This window comes from Thamnophis elegans, chromosome 8 (assembly GCF_009769535.1).
Source record: "Thamnophis elegans isolate rThaEle1 chromosome 8, rThaEle1.pri, whole genome shotgun sequence".
Lineage (NCBI taxonomy): Eukaryota > Metazoa > Chordata > Lepidosauria > Squamata > Colubridae > Thamnophis > Thamnophis elegans.
The window spans coordinates 333,624-357,435 of record NC_045548.1 but is presented as its reverse complement, the minus strand read 5'-3'; the positions used below and the strand labels follow the sequence as shown (position 1 = coordinate 357,435).

The following is a 23,812-nucleotide window of genomic DNA, read 5'->3' as shown; positions in this document are numbered from 1 at the left end:
TTTTTAAAAAGCCTTTCTTAATTAAGTTGGATAAAAACCTGGTTTGTTTTTATAGCAACTTGTCAACATTTGCAAAATTCTTCATAATCAATTGGATGGAAGCAATTTGAGATGTTAAAGCTTTCAGTGTGGTAGAATGCAAAGCTGACAGATTCATCATCTGAGCAGGTGTTTTTAAGTGCTTAGCTCTTAAACACAGTTTCTAGTTACATGATAGAATATTTTTTTGAATAGGCAGGTTCTCCTATGGCAAAGGTTTTGCAGGAATACTCATGTTAAGCATTCAGCATTCTAGCTATGCTGATTGGTCCCAAAATTACATGGAAACTCCGTACTAGGTAGAAGGATGTAATTAGGTCTAAGACTTTTTCTGGATATTGAAAAAATATAATAGTATTTGTACATAGAAAAGACAGGACTGTTTCCTTTATGTGTTTCTTGTTAAAAATGACATCTAAGAATATATTTTATATAACTTTCAGACTTCTCAAGAACACCCACACCATAGTACAGTTTGAAAATTATTTAGTGTCTCTAAAAATATTAACTTTTTATTATTGTTCTTGTTGTGTTTTGTGTACTTTCTTTTTAATGTTACTCAGATTATAAAAATCAAATTAAAATTTTAATGTTTAATTAAATTAAAATGCTTGTTGATGAAGGGGCCACTAAGAATCTGGGAAATCTATTGAATTAAAAAGAACAATAATCACTGTGAAAATACTTCTGCTTTGCACGTAAAATGAATAGGTTATTTTTTTAAGACTGTATTGCTGGCTTCCCATTCCATAGATGCAGAACGAGGGTTTAGATGGTTGTGGTGAATGTATAAGCTTTTAGATTTATCAGCAGACATCACCTCTGTAATCACTTTCAAGCTTTCTGTAGATAATCTCCTGCTTAAGAGAAAAACTAAACTCCATTGCTGTGATGAGATACATATCCTAGATTAGGGAAATTAACTTCCTGATGTTAAATAGCCTATCCAGTTTAACTAGAGTGAGGCTGCTATCAGCCATAAATTTCCATCTTTATCATTTTCTACCAGTCTCCATGCATGAAAATATCTATGACAGAAAGGCCAGTTGGATGTGTTATCAACAGAGCTATCACATCTAGACTGCAAAAATTCCAGCAACTACCAGGTAACAGCAAAGAGAGCTAGGAAAACCATTTTTTTTCCTGCCAGCTAGTTGTTCTCTGGATATTTGCATCCTAGATCTAAGACAGAATGTTTACATTTGTCATAATAGTACAGTAGGATCAAAAACTGTTTAGTGCTAAGTGAAGGATAAACTGCATGGTTTTTGGTTGAACCATCTGCACCAACTCGTTACTAAGCAGCTTAAACAGACTGAAAGGACATGAAGTTGAAGCTTTGATTTCCTGCCACATGACTGGACAATCAGGTCCCTAAAAATAATAGGAGTCACATTTGTTCAACTTTGTTCAACTATCAGTGGTGCAATTGCTGGTGGAGATAGACTGGAAGAAGTTAACATAAACAGAGGAATCATTTAAGGAAACTCACTGTTAGCACTACTGTTTGTGATTGCACTGATCCACTACAGGACCATGGCTATCAAGCAGCAGGAACACCTGCCAAGCTTTCTTACAGTGTTTACAATTTGAAACTATGTGGGGAAAAAAACCCCACTATCTGGAATAGAATCACTGATCAACCTCGTTATTATATACAGCCAAGATATTGCGATGGAGTGTGGACTGAACAAATATACCATCCTCACCATCAACATGAAGAAAATAGTGAAAACTAAAGGAATCAAGTTGCCCTATGAGAATTTCAATATGAAAATAACAATATGGAAAGTGTTTTTGAGGAAGCCAAAGTCTCAGAGACTTGAATTGGTTGGGAGCATGACTTGAACCATGACAGAAACAAGATCACCACAAATATCTGGGCATCCTACAAATTGATAACACTGAAGTTAAGAAGATTTATGGTAAATACATCAGAAGAGTTAAAAACATCTTAAAATCCAAACTCAGTGGCAGAAATACCATCTCGGTCAGGGTTGCCAAACTCATGATGACACATTGTTGCCATGTGATATATCACAACTTTTCCCCCCTTTGCTAAACTGGGGGTGGGCATGGCCAGCACATGGCACATCTGGCCCATGGACCACAAGTTTGACACCCCTCATCTAGATCATTAACACCTGGGCAACAATTGCCATTTGCATTCCTATTCTAGAGCATTGAACATTTCCTCCGATAAAATCATATGGAGCTATCAAATTTATGAAACAATGTGGTTAAGCAAAAATCAATAGCACACATTCTGGAGAAATGGATAATGTGCTTATGTAAACAAATCAAAATTGCATCCTACACTGTGGCTTTGCCTCTGCACATCCCCAAATCTTGCAGATTTTCTAGCTCTGAATTCTATTTTCCTTTTGTTTTCATAACAATATCTGAGAGTAATGCATAGCTTGCTCATTCATGACAAATGAAATCGTTCAGACATCCCCGTTGAACTTAGCTTATCTCTGTTAATACTTCTTATTCATTCATTTGCACCTTTAAGCATTTACAGTCTACCCAAGTGATAGTTACTACAATCCTCCTTGTACAGCTTTCATTAAAAAGAAGAGAATAGAAAAGTGAAGGAAAGAGGAGGGTGCTGCCCTTTCATGTCTCTCTGTTATACGCTCATCACAGCACATGCATGGAAGATCTAAGTGAACGGTTTCCTTTGATATTTCACTCTCAGAATACAGAGCCATAACTAGCAGCCAAAAGAATAAATTATAAAGCCAGATTTTGAACTAAAAGCGAGATAAAATATATTCAATAATACTCCAAATTGCTATGAAATGAAGGCATTCAGCATTTAAAGTGCTGTTTTCATCAAGTGCCCCACAAATCAAAACATATTGCTGCACACGCTATTTAAATTTTGTGCAGCAATTAACCTTGGATGAGAAGTCGGTCTTCTAATTTGCTGTGAATATTTAGAGAAGCATGAAAGAATTCTGTTCCTCTAAAGCAAAATCAAGGTTTGCTTCCAGGCTGAAACTCAAGCATCTACCAAGGCTCCATCAATGTCACCTCTTCCAAGACCAGATGACTGAACCACAGAGGCCTCTAGATATTTTGTCCTAAAGCCCCATAATCGTTTGCCAACGGCCTTGCTGTTTAGAGATGATAGGAACTAACATCCAAAAGCCACTACATTATTTAGCCCTGGCCTAGGTTTAATTTTAACCAATTGTGAAGGTAGGAAATCTCCAGTCAGAATGTAATAATCATGCAAAAATTGTACTCACAGCAAACATGCAGTAATAATACAACAATGACATTTATAGACTGTTAGATTCTTACGAGGCACCAGAGCAATTCAGGGAACAATATGAACTGATGTGGTTTCTTTTGAAAGGAAAAATCTCTGGAGACATAAAATATTTATTTACAAAGATATAAGTAGGACAAAGGTGGAAGCAAACAGCATTTGTTCTTCTAAATGTAAGGTAAGGATTATCTCAAGTTGAACTCAACTCCTAGGCCCTAGAGACTCCTTCAACGTATTGTATCTATGTAATTTTATAAAATGTATGGAAGTGGTTTTCCATTATCTTATTCCAGGATGTGTGTGTGAGTGTGTGTGTGTGTGTGTGTGTGTGTTTGTGTGTGTTTGAGTTTTAATATAGCTTATAGCCATAGAATTTCTTGGTGGCCCAGGTATTCATAGCAAACTGAGATTGCATGAAAATAGTAGCTTATCATGACACTGTGTCTTTACATAGTAGGCATCCTAATATTAATTAGACTTATATGCCGCTTCATAGGGCTTTCAGCCCTCTCTAAGCGGTTTGCAGAGTCAGCATATTGCCCTCCAAAACAATCCGGGTCCTCATTTCACCCACCTCGGAAGGATGGAAGGCTGAGTCGACCTTGAGCCGGTGAGATTTGAACCGCTGAACTGCAGATCACAGTCAGCTGAAGTGGCCTGCAGTACTGCACCCTAACCACTGCGCCATCTCGGCTGATATTTGATGCAAATATATAAACTGTGAAATTTGTGTCATTTGTGCCTCTTTTGTCACTTGCCCTGGTATCCTTCCTCTGAAGCCTGATGGTCCCAGTCATGTACTAACCTAGTTTGGCTCTGCTGTACCTTTCTCAAGATCAGTTCATTTGGGGGGGGGGGGATAAGCTGTCATTTGCTATAACACAGTTCTCTTAGGACGTCTCAGAAAGCTACACCATGCCAGATGTCAGAGAAATATTTTTTCCTCCAAGAAGTCTTTCTAAATATGCTTTAAACATTGTTTCTTCTACCTGTATTATTTCTTTCAGGCATTGACATTAGAAACCTGCTCTTAATTAGAGGCTATGAGCAGACACTGAATTGCCTCCCCCGTGTCAGAGAGGATTCCTATAACCAAAATAACTTCTTCTAATAATCAGCTGCTACAAAGAAATGTCAGCGGAAGCTGCAATCGAAGGACACAGTGTAGATTTTTCAGTTTTTCCAGTTCATCCCCTCTGCTGTTTTACAAGATGCATATTTTCACTTCCTTTCTCATCCAACTTTTCTATTTAAAAACTGTCATAGATTTCTGCATTATATACTGTTAATTGCATTTGTGTATGTCTACACAAGTACTGTACTAACTGCCTTTGGCTGCTGAAAAGTAAAAGGCTCCCCTCCCACCCTAACAGCAAAAAGGTTGCAAGGCCAAAACCAATATATGCTTCAGAATTTGTCCCTTACGTTTACCGTGTGCGTTGAAAACAGAATCTCTGAAAGAAGTTCAATACCGCATCATTTTCTCAGATTGGAAAATTCTGTATTGCACCAATAAAACTTCAAGGGGACAAAGGTTCTTTATGGGGAATGATGCTATTATGACCCAGAGATGATCCAACTTGAAATCTGTCTTATAAAAGTAGATGAAAGTCTGCTAGCATTTGTCATTAGTAGAGGTTAATTGAACTAGAATTGATCCTTACATAAAGTTTGGCTGAACCATATTATTTTTCTTCTCAGTATCAGATAGGTGGTAGGAAAATAGAATAGTTAGGACTCCCTGTTATTGTTATTCTTTATTTGATTTTATTGGCCACCCAACTCATTGGATTCTGGGCAGCATACAAAACTAGAGAAAATATAAAATCAGCTAAAACATTAAACAAGCAACCCAGACAAAAATCTAATAGACAATAAAATCAACACAACAAAACAGAAACTATTGAACAAATAAGAAGCACTAACCCCCTGATATGGGACTAAGGTTTTCAAAGCTTTTAGGAAATTCAGGAAGGAAGGCACCATCCTTACAATGGGGGGGGGGGGGGATTGCTGCTCCATAGGATGGGGGCTACAACATAGAAGGCATGCTTCCTAAGACCCACAAGATTACAATGTTTAATAGACGGGACCTGGATTGCACCTACTCTGCTGGAACCTACTAGGGAGGCAGAGAAAAATCGGAGACAAGTGGTCCCTTCTGCGTTCAAGCTTTATATGAGCACCTTGAATTGCATTTGGAAGCCAACTGGCAGCTAATGCAGCTTGTATAACAGTGGGGACACACGGGCATACCAAGAGTTGTCTGTTACTGCTTGCATTTCATCATTTTGAAACCTTGCTGGAGGTTTCTAAGAAGAGATTAGACAACCATTTGTCTGAAATCTCCTTCTTGAGCAGGGGGTTGGACTAGAAGACCCCCAAGGTCTCTTTCAGCTCTATTATTCTGTTATCTGTAGTTTCCAGATGTTCTTCAAAGGCATGTAAAACACCTTGCAATATCCAATTGTGAGGTACTTAAGGAAGGAGTAACTGTTTGGAGGGTGTTCTGAATAAGTTAATCATCTTCATCTTTATCCCTTTCTCACTCTTTAGATAACTTGAAAAGCAAAGTAAAAGTGAGTTTAACTCTGTTTTTCTAGTCCTTAGAATTTTCCTGCTGTTTAGAAGGGGGATGCACAGCAGAGACAGAAAATGTTGGTGAGGTTTCACTTTGCAAATCATTTCAATAATTAACTGGAGTAAACAAAGAGAGAATGATAATATTTCTTTGTACAAATTTAATTTCTGATATTCTGAATTACTACTTTGCTGGAAAGGCTTTGTTATGGATCTGTTTGGGGCCAGGTTAATTTTCTTAGCCTTTCACCAAAGCACAGCTCTTTTATTATGGCAATCCTTCTTTGACAGGATAGGAGAAACATGTAGTATATCTTTCTGGCAGTGGAATTAAACTTAACCTGAGGAGAATGAAATACCGTCCGTGTTGTTCAAATGCAGTTGCTATAGGCAGGTGGTGAAAATGGCTGTAATCCCCAAATGCAGTCACTTGGGAAGAAGTCTTGAAGGGCGGCTAGTTGAAGTGTCCTGCTAAGTTTCTTAACGTTTTAGATTCAATTATACTTGACTGGCAATGCCATGTCAAAATAGATCCTTAATCTATAGATCCTTAATAGCTTAATATTAATGTATTAAGAAAATGAGAGATCAGACTAAAAGCTCTCCCGACAAGGGATAATTTGGGGCAAGTGGGCCTTCATTGGGAGATGGGATTTTTGGCCTTCATGTGTAGCTTTCCAACTGCTCAAAGCAGACCCCAAACCAGGGTTTCTCAACCTGAGCGAATATGAGACAAGCGAACTTCAACTCCCAAGATTCCCCAGCCAACATGATGAAAGTTGCTGAGGTTGAGAAATACTGCAATAAGCAATAAGTGAAGAACTTCAGAACCGGTTGCTTTGGGAAGTTGCTTGGGGATAGAGACCAAAAGCCTTAAGACTTTCTTAACCCCAAGGATTCTCTGCAGACTTTTCCCATCAAAACTAATGTTCACCTAAACCTCTCCATAGCAAATATTTGCGTTTACTACAGAAGGATTTCCATTTGGATTGCCTGTTTAAAACAGGTAGAAGCAAAATATTCTTGATGTAACAAATTCCTAACAGAGATGCAAGTTTTTCCCCATCCCCACTTTGGTATACTGAACGTTCAAAGACTAGTAGTAAATGTAGTAATAGTCATAGTAGCAGTTATTGTGACTCATTGTCATAGTAGAAAGTGTTTCAAAGAAACACTTAAGTAGCTAAGAAAAAAATGCTTTAACATAATGAAAAGTGGATCACCAGTTACAATTCAAACCATGTCAAAAGCTAAGTTGCAACCATGCATCTTGATGGGCCTAAAAGCAGAATAGCAGAATAAAAGAGTTAGAAGGGATCTTGGAGGTCTTATAGTCTCAAGGTGGCGCAGTGGTTAAATGCAGCACTGCAGGCTACTTCAGCTGACTGCAGTTCGGCTGTTCAAATCTCACCGGCTCAAGGTTGACTCAGCCTTCCATCCTTCTGAGGTGGATAAAATGAGGACCCGGATTATTGTTGGGGGCAATATGCTGACTCTGTAAACCGCTTAGAGAGGGCTGAAAGCCCTATGAAGCAGTAGATAAGTCTAACTGCTCTTGCTATTGCTATCATGCAGGAAACCCAACACCATTTCAGACAAATGATTCTCCTATTTCTTCTTAAAAACGTCCAGCTGCTGAAGCACCCACAACTTCTAGAGGCAATACATGACATTGATTAATTATTCTGTTAGGAAATTTCTCCTGACTTCTTTCAGTATTCCAAGCATAGTCTTATTAAGACATTATAAAATGATATTAACAATTCATGTGATCTTGATTCTATCCCTCTGTTAATGCAGCCTATGACTGTGCAGGCTTTTTGGGCAGCTGCGGCACACAAAAGTGGCTCATATTTCCATGACTGTCCACTACCAGGTTTTCCTTTTGTCCATTGCTAAGAAGGTTAGGTGTCCTACATATCTCTGCTTTGTCACTCATTATTTAAAGTCTGCGCATGATAGCGCATCACACATGATTTTAGCATGCGAAGACAAAAAGCTTAGCTGTAACTGGTATATATGCTTTTATTCAAATTGTATTTTTAATGTGTTTCATTGTAAACTGCCCTGAGAGATTTTGTTCTTATGCAATTTAAAAACTGTAATAAATATATAAATGTTGGTGCATTATTAGAAATGTTGAACCAATGACTCAATTCAAAAGTGTAATTGTTTATCAGCTCTCAGTAAAGACTCCGTTGAGTGTACTAGATATCTCCAAGATCAAATATCTTTTCCTCCTATGGATTCTAAATTAAAACATTGTAGGTAACTGAATTGTATAAGTTTTAACTGATTAAAAAACCCTGAGTCTTGGAAACAATGAAAGGGAAGGAAAAATGTGCTATCAAAATAATGTTTTATCCCTCCCCTCTTTTACTTTTAGTGTTTACTTTTCTGTTTTTGCACTGCTTTTTTTAATCCTCAGCCTAAAGAATGTTTAGTGACTATATACTTACAGTAAAACTTTTTTCAACAACAACAAAAATGGACTCTTCCTGCTACTGTAGTATTGAAAACAAAACCACAAAGACTGTGTACTTAGCCAAATAAATAATCCCTATTGTATTATAACCATTATTGAAATTGATTATTTCTTTAAAATCTTCAAGGATAATGGAATAGCAATTTAAAAGAACAAAATTGTGATGTAATAATGGTTGTACAAGAAAATTAAGTAAAAAAGAACCTCTAGAGAGAAAACAACTGAGTGTGGGCTTAAAAATAACACAATTAATGGATCAAGATTTTTGCCAATAATATAAAGTTTGATAGGGATAAGAATGGGTGGAGGAGACACAGCACGCATTAATATCTCCCTTTAGCACTCTCTGATTCACACAGAAATATACATTATCACAGAAAGTGTCTGAAGATTAAAGGAAGAGTCAAATAAACAAGACAGACACAAGTAAAACAAACATGTTTGGGTCTTTAATCAGAAAAGTATCTGAAAGATTAAAGGGAAAGTCAAAGAAGTGAGACACAGAAAGATTCACCTATCACAAACACTGCAGGAAGCATCTCATTTACTTCATTGGTTTAAAAATAAGACAGATAAAAAGGACATTCCTTAAAAGCCCCTTTAACAGCAGAAGGAGAGGAAAAGATGAATTAGGCATGGATGCCCCCAACAGCACTTAAGTGATTTTCTTGGGTTCCCCCCCCAAAAAAACCCCCCACTCAAGTGGTCATTGGGACACATGGTGGTTGATGGGGTTCCAAGCAAATTTGCAAATTTGATGAGTTCCCCATTTATTCCCTCATCCAAATCATCTTCTAAGAATGAATTTCATTTAAATTTTGCACAGGTATAACTTGCCATATAAGATATTGCATTGTGTAAATCAAAATATTTCATTCTTTATTATGTATAAAGATAGACCTTGGTTCTGTTCTTCATATAAACTATCGGTCTCAAGAAGCCCCTGCAGTCCAGAATGAAGAAGTCATTCAATTCATTTGCAATCTTAATGACTTTAAAACAATGATAATAATGAGAATGATGATTGCTTGTTTGTTAACAAATGGATGCTGTGGTTACTCACTGGAAAGACTATTAAGCATCACATAATTGCCCTTGAAGTTTGACACTTCAGATATCTCATTTAACATGCAATGTATTCATTTGGAAGAAGTAAGAGGAAAAGGGGAAGAAAATGATAAAGTTAACACCAATTTTCTTAAGAAAGGGATGAAATATCCATAAAGATAAAATGAATTGAAGATCAAAAATTATTAAACTAAAGGATGCTCTCAGACCAATTTCCAGACTAGCAGAGATGCTTGCAATTTTTTAAAAAAAATAAATAAATGAATAATTATATGAATATAAGAGCTATCCTGCAGGATTAGGACAGAGAATTCCATCAACCAGCCTTCCCTAATTTGTATAGTCAGTTTCCTTGGACAGGTTGAAGAGGTTTGATGCTTGTTCCCTGTTCAAAGAAGTCAGGCATGTCTGGTGGACTCATCATTCCTTCGAAGAGCTGGTGGTGAGACCAGGTCCATTAGGGAGGTGCAAAAGAATGGGAAAAAATTCCCTTGGCTTCAAATAGTAACGAAGCCATCAAAGCTATATTTATATATTTAATTTTATTAGAGAGATTGTTTATTCATGCGAGGCAGAAGAGTTGATCAGTTAAAACATAACACTTCTGGGGTTTTCAGAATTAGAGATTCCCACAGATTCTGAATTATCATGCCCATTAAATGGACAAAAGTAATTAAGCAAAAATTTACTCTGAGTTGCATGCAGTGACATGAAATCTCTCACAATGTTAAACGGGTCTTGGTGAGAGTCTTCAAAGAGACCCTGTGTGATTTCCATGCAAGGTTCTGTGGCAGCCACGGAGAGCCTTTTTCTGTTTGGGTGCCAAAAATGCAAGGGCGCAATAGTGCGGGCATGTGCCAGCACTCATAATGCAAAGCGTGTCCCCACATGTGCAGGCGTGCACAATCACACCCCACGCTCCCCCCACGTATGCCTCACTACTTGCCTCCAAGCTAAGCTTGATATTTCCTCAGGGGGGGGGCAGGGAAGGCCCTGGCTCCAGGAAAGCCTCCGGGGAGGGTGAACTTCCAGTTGGCCCATTGGGCCCGTTTTTTACCCTTCCCAGGCTCTGGGGGCTTTCCTGGAGCCTGGGGAGGGCAAAAACGGCCTCCCTGGCCCTCCGAAAGGCTGAAAGTCAGCTGGCCAGCATGCACAGGCATGTTGGAGCTAATGGCTCATGTGCCAGCAAATATGGCTCTGCGTGGCAGAGGATTATTACAAGTGAAGCAAACAGTTGAAGAAGAAAAACATGCACTGGCTGATTATTTAAAAGAAAGTCAAGAACATCTATTAATCGAAGTAAAGAACAAAAATCTACTGAAGGCCCAACAGACGAAACAAGAATACAGAAAAGATGTGATAAAATCAAGAATGGAGAGTTGGCAGAACAAAGCACTGCATGGCCAATTTCTGGAAAAAATAAAAGATAAAGTGGACAGTGAACAAACTTGGTTATGGTTAACAACAGGTACATTAAAGAAAGAAACAGAGTCACTAATCCTGGCTGCGCAAGAACAAGCTATCCGCACAAATGCCATTAAGGCCAAAATCGAAAAATCCTCTGATGATGCCAAATGCAGACTTTGCAAAGAAGTTGATGAAACTGTTGATCACATACTCAGCTGCTGTAAAAAAATTGCGCAGACTGATTATAAATTACAGCACAATTCAGTAGCACAAAATGGAATTTGTGCAAAAATTATAATATTAAAACAGCAACAAACTGGTGGGAACATCAGCCTGAAAAAGTCACCGAAAATAAGATGGTCAAGATCTTGTGGGATTTCCGTATACAAACCGACAAAATACTTGCGCATAATACACCAGACATCACACTGGTTGAGAAAAACAAGGTTACAATCATAAACATCGCAATACCAGGTGATAGCAGGGTCGCCGAGAAGGAACATGAAAAAATTGCAAGATACCAGGACTTAAAAATCAAAATTCAACAACTATGGCACAAACCAGCAGTGATAATTCCAGTGGTAATTGGAACACTGGGTGCTACTCCAAAAGCACTGGAATTACATTTAAAACAGTTAAAAATTGACAAAATCACCATCAGTCAAATGCAAAAAGCCGCACTGCTTGGATCTGCACGCATATTACGAAAATACGTTACAACGTCCTAGGCCCCTGGGTTGGGCCCGACTAGTAACCAATGCCAAATCCGGCGAAACAACTGGCCGCTGTGATACAATTCTGTTGTTGCGAAGAATAATAAAGAAGTAATAAAAAGGACATGATGTTCTAGAAAGAATAGTGCAAAGAAATACCCAGGAGTGTTTACTCCCTCTTCTCATCTACCGATAAAACAAGCAAATTTCACACTATGCTCAGATAACAATGGATCGTTTCTTTGGCTGATGAGAATTCATTATTTCTTCCATTTGTCTTGCAATTTTATCTCCAAAATGTGGTATACTTTCACATAACATACATATTTTGCAGGATTTTGTCAGAGTGATAGGAATGACCTTTAACCACTCAATGTTTCTCAGAGTAATATCCATCACAATGTATAGGACGCTAAAGGGAAATAATGGAAACAACTTTTAAAAGTCATTTTTTTGCACAATAAAATAAATAGATAGGACTTGTGTAAAACATAGTAAGTATATTAATTTTATTTACAGTAGAAAAATTAAACTCCTGGTGTGGAAGAGTCAAAACCTTGACTGAAGACCATAGGATGTGGAAAAGTATTGGATGATGAGATGATGTGGGAAGTCAAGCAAACACAAACTAGAGATCTCCGTGTAGGGAAAGCAGGGCAATGCTTCAAAGAAGAAGCCGTGTGGAGATGAATGAATCTCATCTATGCTAATGGGAAACCAAGATGGAGGGATACATCTCTCAGAAAAGCATTGAGATTTGGAAGATGAATGCATTAAGAATAGAAGGCTTGGTGATGCTTTAAATCAAGAAGAATAAATGAAAAAGAATGACATTATTAATACGCAGGTCAATATTCAACTGACAAGTGGATGCATGTGTTCTAGTAAACTGATCCCATACTTCATTTGATCAATTCAAAAAGGGCCTATATGCAATACGATATAAGGACTTAAGGCTGTCTTTAGGTTATTTCCATACCCAGTGAGTCTGTTCTGTATGTGTGAAGCAATAATCATATATATATATTTATCTATATGTATATCTATATGTATATGTATTTTGACTGCCTCAACAATTCCTGAGATGTTTAACCTAAGGAGGAACCTCCAAGTCCAATTTGAATTTGATTTCAGAATAACAACAGACGAAAGTTTATTGCAGGCAAAGGTTTGTGCGTATCTTGTGCATAATGCAGCTTGAGGAACGCCTTAACGAAACTCCTTGATGTCCCTCAGATATTTCTTCTGAGGATTTAAATAAACTTTGCTTTCAGTAAAACTTTGATCACATCAGCTCTAATGTTTCCTCACAAATTCATGAGGAATTGTAAATTTAGGCAACCAAATTTAGGCACCGTAAGCAAAGTAGGTAAATTAATGTAACTATTGTACTAATTTGTAGGTAGCCATTTTGGAGCGCAAGTGGAAGAAAGAGGGGAATGTCTGAAATTGGCTAGAATGAAGCTGGGGAAATGAAAACTGAACAAATGGAGAAATTAGAAAGTAACCCTATTGAATATTAACAGTTATGTTGAAATTGAAATAAATGCAAGTTTCTTTGAAGGTTGGTGAATAAAGAGAGGAAACCAAGCAGAGAAGTTTTATATGATCTCCTTGTGGAAAATATTGCCAATTAAATGGTCGAGACACTGGATGGTCAAGTCTATCAGAAAGTTGTAAAAGTAGGCGCCAACAAATTAAGAAAGTTATTGGTGGACCAAACCACTGGTGAGTACAACATTTTCCTAAGTGTGCAACCCATGGATGGATAGAACAGGACATATTACTAAACAATCAATGGGGTTAACAAAGGTTCCTGGAGGATCCACCCCTTTTGTTCCAATGAAAAAGCAGAGTTTTGAGATGGGTGCAGTCTTGGCCATTGTACATATGCTTGCAGTATAACAATGCCTGTACAAAAGTGGTGGAGATTGTATCACATCGTCACAATGCTGCTTTCATCATTTTCAACCCTTGACTTCCCACACCTCATAGGCACAGTGTTTTAATAGAAATTGATTTTTTAAAAGAAAGATGATTGCTAACCAGCTAAAGTGAAAAGAAGAATCTCAGCTTATCTGCAATGCACCCCTAAGATGCTCCTGCCTTTTATAGTGGCTGAGCTGTGTTAAGAAAACTTGGTCTGGATGAGGTTGTGTCAGCAGTGACTTTGACAGATGTTTACTTAGAATTGGCAGTTACAGACACACACACACACAGACACACACACACAAAAGCACACATTCTTGTATTTACATATAAAATATATCTATGTAACTTAAATCTATATAAACAAAACTTACTGTATCATTATGATGATGAATGAAGGAATGAAGGAAAGAACGAAGGAACAAACAGAAGTTCTAATTTAAGATTAAATGGTGTTGAGTATTGATTGGTTGTATCATCTGGAAAATTTATGATTCTCTATGTATTGATCCTTTCTTTAACAGGAAAGTTATTTTACATTACATTCACCTGCTTGTCATTTGGTCTCTTCCACTTATCTCTCTCAGGTGTTATCACAATGCAGACTTGATTGCCTTGCTGTACTTGAAGAATAAAATTAATTCAATAAAATTGCTTTTTTTTCTGTTCTGTGCTTCATAAGAGGATAACAATAAGTATTTAGCAGTGAACAACTGAAGGTCATAATCTTATCTTATTCATTAGGGATGAAGAGGCCACAACGGAATAAGGGGGCCTGTTGGAATGTTAGAATAATTGATAAGGAATTTTAGTCTTTATATACTGTATATAAACTATAAAGTTTATAAAGTAATGGAAGCATATTTTATACTGGAAATGGCAATGTCTAGTTCCAGTATAAATGTATAAATACATAATTAATAAATATATAATTCATTTATATATTATAATTTAATTAAAATATGTGACCAAAGGGACAAACATATTCAATACCAATATTAGTATTATGTATAATATAAGAATATGCCCACCAATCACACACTCACAAACATAACATCATTGCTTGCCATCATTTCAGCTGGTGGATACAAGCAGAAAAACATTGTGTCTAATGACCAAATGGGAATGCAACATTATGCTGGTGGTTATTCTAATTAAATATACAGCATATATTAAAACAATAATTCATAATAAACATTGAAACATAGTAGCAAAGTGAGCAAATAAAATAGAAGGGGGAAAATATGCACAAATAACCTCTTAGTGCATCTTGACTTGATATTAATAGCTACGATTGTGGGAGATGGAATAAATCCCACTATAAGGGCATTTTTACTTTATAGACTGTAAACTTTGAGTCATCATTCATGCACTAAGTGAAGATTTACACTACACTTTCATGTTTCATTAACTACCAGTGTATACTAGCTTATTATGAAGATACAACTATGCAATTTTAGACAAAACCATTTTACTGTATTGCTAACAATAAAGATTAATTTCCCAGCCCATTTGTTTAAAAAAAGAAAAGAAGAAGCAGAGTGTTGATGGTGCTCTTAAAATCTAAATCTTCAAAACTGTAATTAGAGTTATGAATTATCAACAGCTGAAAAGTCCCTATGGAAAATTTGGGTTGGTTTAATTATCCAGGCCATTGCATTCTATCTCAAAGCACTGAAGCTTTGAAATTTAAAACTATAAACTTAGTATAAAGAGCAAATATTTTTCAAGTGACAATATAGTTTATACAAATTGCTGTACATTTTTCTTGATTACACTTTTGATGAACAGCAAATCAACACACTAAGTTTGCTCATTAGTGGCACAGGGATCTCTAGTGAGTTTTAAATGAAAACGTTGATCTTGTCCAACATACATTCATTCTGCAAGCATTCCAGCTACTTGTATCATGCATATATTTTTAAAGATACCATAAAATTAAACAATGCAATTGAAATGTACATTATTGTTTAAATGGACATTGTTTCCTATTGATTATAGAAATAAGCAGAACAAATCAGACTTCTGAGTGACCTGTATGAAAGCAATACTCCTCAGAAATAGATTGAGTGCTCCATCTCTGTGTAAATGATTATTATTGCCAATAGCCAACAAAAGCAAAAGATACAATCTCCTCCACTAGCGCCAATGAAATTATATTTCACTTGCAGAAATTTTAATTCATAAACAGCCATAACAGTATAAACATTCGATTGTCTGCTTTGTTCAATAACTAAATTTCTGATTAGGTAGGCTACAAATGAGATAACTAGAATAAAATCTAAAACAGTCTGTGAAAGGATGTTAAGATGCTTGCTCAACTACTCAAATCTAACATAGAAACACAGGACTTCTACTCCAACCTTCCCATCCCAAATGATTATTCAGTGTATTTTTGAGTAATGGAGTAATGGAGAACCCAAAATCTGGGATGTAAATCATTTCATTGATTAATTGTTCTCACTGGCAAGAAATTTCTCCTTAGTTCTAGGTTGGATCTCTCTTTAACAAGCTTCTACTATAATTTTCATGAATTTCAATACTCTTGTAACTCGGGCGCAGCATGGGGAAAGGCTTGCAAGTTATCTCTCATTGATGTATACATCTAGTGAATTCTAGGTGATCAAATCGTTTTAAAATGTGAAATCTTAGAGTTTTGGGACACAGATTATCTTAATCAGACCCAATACTTCCAAAAGGTAAGGCCTGGATACCATAGTGTGGATTTCCAATTTGGTTTACTAATAAAGGAAACAGAGTATTTCGGAATTACTGGAATTTATGGATAGAAAATTGGCCAATATTTCTGGACATGAATTATAGTGAAATGGCTAAGAGGGAAGAGTACAGAATTTCCTAGGAATTAAGAAAGAAGGCTGTTCCCAGGGGTCAAAGCACACTGATCTGTGAAACAAATTAAAGAATAATTCTACCTCCCTGTACAGCCCGGGATGCCAAAAGAGGTAGTGAAAATCTGGCGGACCAGACCAGATTGGTAGTAATGGTAGCCTGGCAATGCCGCTGAACTGGTTCTCCCGTCAGAAGCTTTGTCAGAAGTATTTTTTAAAAGCCTTTTTTCCTGCCGGTTCAGGCAAAGGAAAAAAGACTTTAAAAAGTGAAAGAGAGTGAGAAGGAAGGAGGGAGGATGGGAAGCAGGGTGGGGGGGTTGCTCCCGGTTCACACCAGTATGCCAGAAGGGGTTCATCAAATTTACAGTACCTTTTAGAACCTCTTCGTCCGGTGGGACAGTACTGGAACACTCCCTCCCACCTGCCCCCCCCCTTGCTCGTTCCCCCGACCCGCTCAGTCAATGCTCGATCTCTCTCTCTCCTGGCCTCACCATGCGTGCAAAGTGTGGCATGAGGGGCAGAAGCCCCCAAACTCAGCAATTCAAACTGGGTATAATTATTATAAACCAGCTTAATATACCCTTAGTTTAATTGAAATACATGGCCTACTGGAATGCAATTCCTGGCTCTCTTTTCATTTTACAAGTGTGTGTTGAATTTCCTGCTTTCTAATCTCAGCAAAAAACAAACTCGCACGTGAGTAAGCAGAGCCATGCTGGGGAGGGATACTACAAAAAGAACTTTTCCATCTTCCCTCCCCCTCTTGGTTCAATGTAATGCAAAGCAATTCCAGTTTGCACTGCAAACTGAACCAGAGTTTTGTTCATTCAATACTCATATCACATCCAGAGAGATGCCATCTCCTTATTGAATTTTGCAGAGAAGTCAGCATTTTCATGTGAGATTTTGTATGAAATATTGTCAAAAGAAAAGGCCATACTATGAAGATTTTGGTCTTCCTTTCTTTGCTTAATACCTTTTCAGCATGACCTTTGGCTGGATTCACTAATTGTCAAGCCAAACCATTATGTATGGTTGTAGGGCATGCCTAAATACATACATATAATTAGTGTTGTGGCCCCGCAGGAGCCGTTGGAGCTGCCACCAGACTCCGACAGCGAGGGGCCCTATGAGTCGGCTCTGGAGGAGATGGAGGACCCTGGACAGGGTGTCGACTCCAAGCAGGGCGAGGAGAGACTGGTTGGCCACCAGGTGGCGGCAGAGCATTGGATCAAAGGGAATGTTCAGGAAAACATTTGAGAGTTGTTTCAGGATGCACGCAGACGAAGGGCTACTCAGCGTAAAGGACAACTGCGTAATTGTAGGAGATGCTTGTGCTTAGCTGATGCTGATTAAGATCCTCTCCTGAGTATAAAAGGGGCTGTTTGTGCCACGCCCTGGTTGCAGGAGTCAATGTTCTCGTTCACGTTCATGATTCAGAGAAACCAACTTGGAGAAGTAGGTTTGCTGAAAGAAGCCTGTTTGCAGTGCTGTGTTTGTTTATAGGACTTTTTGCTAGAGTGATTATCTATTTGTTTATTTTGGGCTTGCAGCCAACGAGAGCTTGGACTGATTAAAACATTCTTTTGTAATCTGTTTTGGCTTTCGTTCCTGGACGGAGAAGGGGGGGGGGGTCAGAACAATTAGCTATATATTTTAAAAAAACAATTGCTATAAATATATTCATATTTAATTGCATATCCAATGTTAACTTCATAAGATATTATTTGAGGCGTTCTGACACAACTTCCCCCTTTTCCCCTCACTGGCTTAGGGAAGAAATCTACTTCTCCACCATGCTCCTCCCTTCTTCTCTTTTCTCCCTGAGTGTCATTCTCTTTCCTTACAGTGACTTGCTCTGATTGATTGATTGATTGATTGACTGATTGACTCAGATATTGCCTGACTGCAGTGGGGTTCAGGGAATACAAACCAAACAACAATATGCAATCTTTTTTTAAAAAGCCAGTGAATGAGATAGCAAAGACAGAGAACATCAACGGACGTATATCTTACATCTGTACTCCAGAAGAAATGCCAACCACCCGAGGCAAATGCTGAGGAGAAAAGATGTGGAAACAAAATCTTAGAAGAAAATAAATATGTTACTATTACTACTTATATTGGGCTTTTTTTCATGGCTTTTTTTCATTCCTACCCCATTTAATCTACTTTCTAGACCAATAAATTTGGAGGCAACCTGCAAACAAGTAGCTTACATCTAATAGGCAAAATGTATTGCTTATTTTTGATATTTAAATTATCTTCTTTTTTCATATTCCACATTCAACCTACAGAGCTGGATGTAACATTGAAAGACAATATTGCTTTGGAAACAAGGGCCATATTATACCCACAATGGAAGGAGCCAAAGTAAAAATAATTAGGACTACAGCAAAACAACACCAGTTGTTAACTATCCTTGCTTATTCAAATGCAAAAACATCAATATTTTCCACAAAAAAACTATTTATGCATTATAATTAATTCCAAAATCTTATTGTAAGATGAGATAGGCAGCACATAAACGTAATAAACAAACATTTCAATGTTTTGATTTTATTTTGATTCTTTGAAGATTGGTAAATTTCTTGGATCAAAATCTTATTTAGTTTTTGTTGTTTATTTCAGATTCTTTAAATTCTTTGTCTTAGAATTAAAGTTTTATTTAATTTAGGATTAAAAGTCAGACTCAGCTGGCATCTTCAGACTTATTGCTCCAAAGATCTCTAATAGTTTAGTAGTAGTTAATGAACAATTTTGCAATCCTAACATCCTTTAAAAGTCTCCAATGTGTTATGAGCAAGATACCTTCTTGCTCATAACGATCATGCCATCATCTCTTAGTGCTCAAACACTGGAAAACTACGGTTCTGTATTCTTCTCATGAGGAGCAGCTGTCTGGATGACATATGGGAAATCTCCCATCATCTCCGTATCTGGAGAGGTTCCAAGGAACCAGTGTAATCACCGAATTCTTGGTATTTTCTATTGTTGGCTCTGCTTTCACAGAGCTTTCTTCAGTTCACATACCCAGAAGTCTTGGGAAGAGCTCATGATGTAAAAATATGTAATTACTGTGCCCAAGTTTTACTCCTTTTATATTTTTGTGATGGCTTATTATTAAAAGTGACAAGGTTTTGATTTCCTGGTCATGCCCATCATTTTGACATTATTGACTCCTCAAGAAAGATGCCCTGAAACAGTAAATAATAACTTTTGTCTCATAAAACCAACAAAAACAAATTTTACAAAGGGGTTCTGGAGAATACTGAACAAATAAAACAAATGCTAAAAGGGGACACCCCCCCCCCAAAAAAAAGCCGAAATACGTATGAAATTTATTCATGGGAAGTGCAGAATTAAAAGAAATACTTTTCAATATAGTTTTTGTTGTTAATAAAAGCAGAATCATAAGGGAATGATCAAAGAAGGGGATAAAGCCTGCATTGCAGAGATTTAGCCTGGGGGTTGAAAATTCCCCACGTCTTTCTTGAAGCATCTTGGCCCAGTTGCTAAGGTTGTTAACTATAATTGGCAGGGAATAAAGAATGGAATATTTAGTTATCCAGAGCAGAATTTCTAGTTCAGAAATATCCTTTTAATGTCACCATTTTTGTTCTGCCTTCACATTCCTCTGTGTTCATGGTTTTCTCTCTAATTGTTATTTTTCTGAATAATAGTATTTGATGAAAACATTTTTCTGTCTTGTTCTTTTCTTTTTCAGGAGTTTTGGAATCACATAGCATCAGCAACTCAAACATAAAGGTACAACCACAATCTTGTCATAATGAGTTATAAGTCCCCAGTGGAGTTAATGCCAGAATCTTTTCCAAAACTGCAGATTTTGTTCAAATGAAAATTCTCAGCAAATGAGCCAAAGTTAAAATCTGGTAAAGATCAGGAATGGAGAGAATGTCATTGACTCCATTTGCAGGGCTGTTTGATGATAAGCCTCGTCTCAGCTCTGGGGTTTGGCAGCGGTAGGGAATTTTTTACAAGTTGGAATGAGCCGTGAGTGCAATTCTAAATTTAATTTCCATTATGTAGAATTACACTGTCAATCACTTCTATGGAATGTTACAACAAAGTCTCCAAATTCACAATGCAGGAACACTTCACAGATTTTACTGACTGCTAATTACTTGATGTGATATGCTGCCACTTTTAGTGCAATGATGAAAGCAATCTAATTCTCAGACTATCTAATGAGATTTCACATGCATCCAACATATTAACAATGCTTATATAAGCGTTTACATTTGGCCTTGTGTTTTTATCCAAGGGAAATACATTAACATGAGATTTCTTATGCGCTGGAGGGGGAAAAAATTCCAGCACTATTTTAAATAATTACAATGGGTTTGAGGATGTATAAGCAGCTGTATTTCAACATATTTGAATTCACTTGGCATTTCAAGTTTTTTTTTATTGACGGGCGTTAAGGAGATCTAGATATAATAAGTAAATATTTGAGACTCAATATCTCTTATAGAAAGCAGAAGATAGCAGTAGACTTATATACCGCTTCATAGGCCTTTCAGGCCTCTCTAAGCGGTTTACAGAGAGTCAGCATATTGCCCCCAACAATCTGGGTCCTCATTTTACCCACCTCGGAAGGATGGAAGGCTGAGTCAACCCTGAGCTGGTGAGATTTGAACCGCTGAACTGCTGATCTAGCAGTAGCCTGTAGTGCTGCATTTAACCACTGCGCTACCTCGGCTGTGGTAGATTCCTGTGCCAACCTTTAAGCTGATCCCTCTGAAGCCATCCGGGAGCTTCAGTGCTGCCACACACTGAAGCAAGGGATAGAGATGGGGAATGAGAGAGAGAGAGAGATGGGGTTGTGCAGTTAAAATGAAATACTTTCTCTTGGGAACCAAGGATGTTATCACACCTGGCCGGAGGAAGGAGGACCGATGTCACCAGGCCAGAGGACTCTGCCTTGATTGGGCCACGGGACTGATTGTTTGGGTTTAGGGTTAGGGTTAGGCAAGGGAAAGCTTGTAACCTGGGGAATACCTGTATTTAAAGTGGAGGGCCATGAATTAATATTTGCATGCCGCATCTACTTACAGTCTGACCAATTTAAAATGAATACCGGTTTCAAAAATATTTTTTTTAGGTGTGCCATTCTGAGTCTTGGAATAAATACAGTGAAGACTCTCCTCCAAGTATCTCTTCAAGTGTCACCACAGGAAGCTTTTTTATTTCACCCAGAAGAGAAAAGATGGTGAGACAAGACTGGCTGTCAATACCTAAACTCAAGTCAAAAGAAGACTTGCAAGCAGAAAGACATGCTTGCTACTGACTCACATACTTACTACTTAAAGGGAGAATTAACTTAGACAAGAACAGCTGTGGGTTTGAATCGGTAAAGCATGTAACAAAGGGAATTGTGTGCTCGTGAGACTCATGGCTAAGGTCTATAAAATATTGTTGAAACTGAATATATGGTACATCACCAAATGTACAATAATCAAGAATCTTTGGGGGTGGTCTATGCACTTACCTTCCCTACCAGTTTGCAAATGTGAGTGTGCCACCTCCGCGCATGCGCACAGCCTTCCACACATGTGCTTTTGGCGAAAAAGGAGGCCTAAATAGGATGCCATCGAGCCGGAGCGGGTAGGCGGGCCCACCCGCTATTTCTGCTACCAGTTCGGGTGAACCGGTCTGAACCGGTAGAATGCCACTTCTGATGTCTTTGCTGGCTTGTTTGTTACTGGACCAAGAGTTTGGTTGCTAAATATGGATTGCATCATCAAATTATTTTGGTCTTACTTGGACTTTCTTTAAAATGTGTTTTGATTTGAACTCAGGCACCAATTTGGACTCAACGGTCTAAATGAAATGTTCCAACTCTTTTAGAAAATCAAATCCCCCAAATGACAATTAAGTGTTAGTATCAAAAGTCATAGCTGTTTTGGAATCTTCGTGTCATAAAATTTCATTACTACCATACATCCCCAGCACAGGCTGCCAAATTCATTTGTTTCCAGGTAATGGAAGACTTGTTGAGTCCAATGAAAGAGCCTCTTGTCCATCATTCCAAACAGAGGTTTTTGAGGAAAAAGCACAGCATGGGGGTCCTTACCTGTTCTTTGGTTGAAGTTGGATAGCATTTAGTTGACTTGAATTAAATAAGTAAACCTGAACAGATGAAAGGGAAGAACAGCATAACCTCAAAATTCACCCTTCATCTCAGAAGCAAATGGATACCGATGGGATAATGAGGGACGGCCAATTGTTCTCCCGATTGTTTATCCATGGAGCATGAATAATTTGTCATATACATGAAGCTAATTGTTTTTGTGTTTATTTTGGGAGCTCGTTATAAAAGCTACATAAGTGACACTGAGCGAGGTGTTGACTCAGCATGAACTATTATGGGAAAATACACAACTCTGCATGCAATTGCCTTTTGCGTGGTAGGCAGTGATGAGTAATGAGTAGTGCTAATGAAGTATAGCAAAGAATCATTAAGGCACGAGAGAGAGAGGGAGACAATACCAGTTAATTGTTTTGTTTTGGTATTTCTGAAACGTTTTATCTCTTTTGCATCTTAGTGCTACATAGAACAAACACATCTAAAACAAATGAAGCATTTGCCATAATTTGTATTATGTGACAGGAAAAACTACATGTTACATTAAATATAAAGTTTAATATACGGTAACTTCTTTAAAAAGAAATAACAACAATTTTCTAGGAGAAAGAGAGAAGGAATCCGGATCTGGAGCCATTTTATACTTATAAAGTCCTTGTGTTCGCTCGTTGCAATTCTGATAAGTAAACATTTTCTGTTGGAAGAAGTATTATGATGGTTCCATCTGCAGCTTCAACTGAAATGGGAAGAGCTATTGTTGAATGCTATGGTCACTAGTGAACTTCCTGCCATCATTCCAGAAAGTAAATATTGCTGTGTCGAGTGTGTGCCACTAATGATGTAATTGGTTATAGTGGCTATGAGGCAATAAAATAAGTTATTAGCTGTGGTACACAATTAGGACAGTTTTCAGTGCTTGTAATAGCCTCTCCATAAGTCTCTGGCTTTACACCATTGTCCCCTACTAAATAATGGAGTAAATAGGAAATATGACAACTTTGATGACAACTTTGTTGCAGGTCCTGCAAAACATATAGACCATTGTTGTTTTCATTTTTGTTTTGCTTATACAATGCTAAACAATTTGCAATTTGTCTTTCAGATGAAAGTATTTACTCTTATGAATGATGTGCTGAGGATGATCAAGACCGTAGGGGTGCAGCGGTTATAATGCAGTATTGCAGACTAATTCAGTTCACTGCCAGGATGTTGATTCTCACCAGCTCAAGGTTGACTCAGTCTTCCATCCTTCCAAGGTCAGTAAAATAAGGACCCAGGTTGACTCTGTAAACCGCTTAGCGCAGTAAAGCACTATGAAATGGTATATAAGTCTAGGTCAGGGATGTCAAATTT

At 37.6% G+C, this 23,812-nt stretch overlaps 1 long non-coding RNA gene across 1 annotated transcript in view; it reads left to right on the top strand.

Annotated features, from left to right (window-relative positions):
- The window catches only part of LOC116512151, a 175,162-nt gene extending 151,464 nt beyond the window's left edge, over positions 1-23,698 (top strand). Inside the window, exons 4-5 of the long non-coding RNA XR_004255827.1 lie at positions 20,078-20,118; positions 23,562-23,698. This is a non-coding gene — a long non-coding RNA (uncharacterized LOC116512151). The remainder of the gene's footprint in view (positions 1-20,077; positions 20,119-23,561) is intronic.
- The last annotated feature ends 114 nt before the right edge of the window (positions 23,699-23,812 follow it).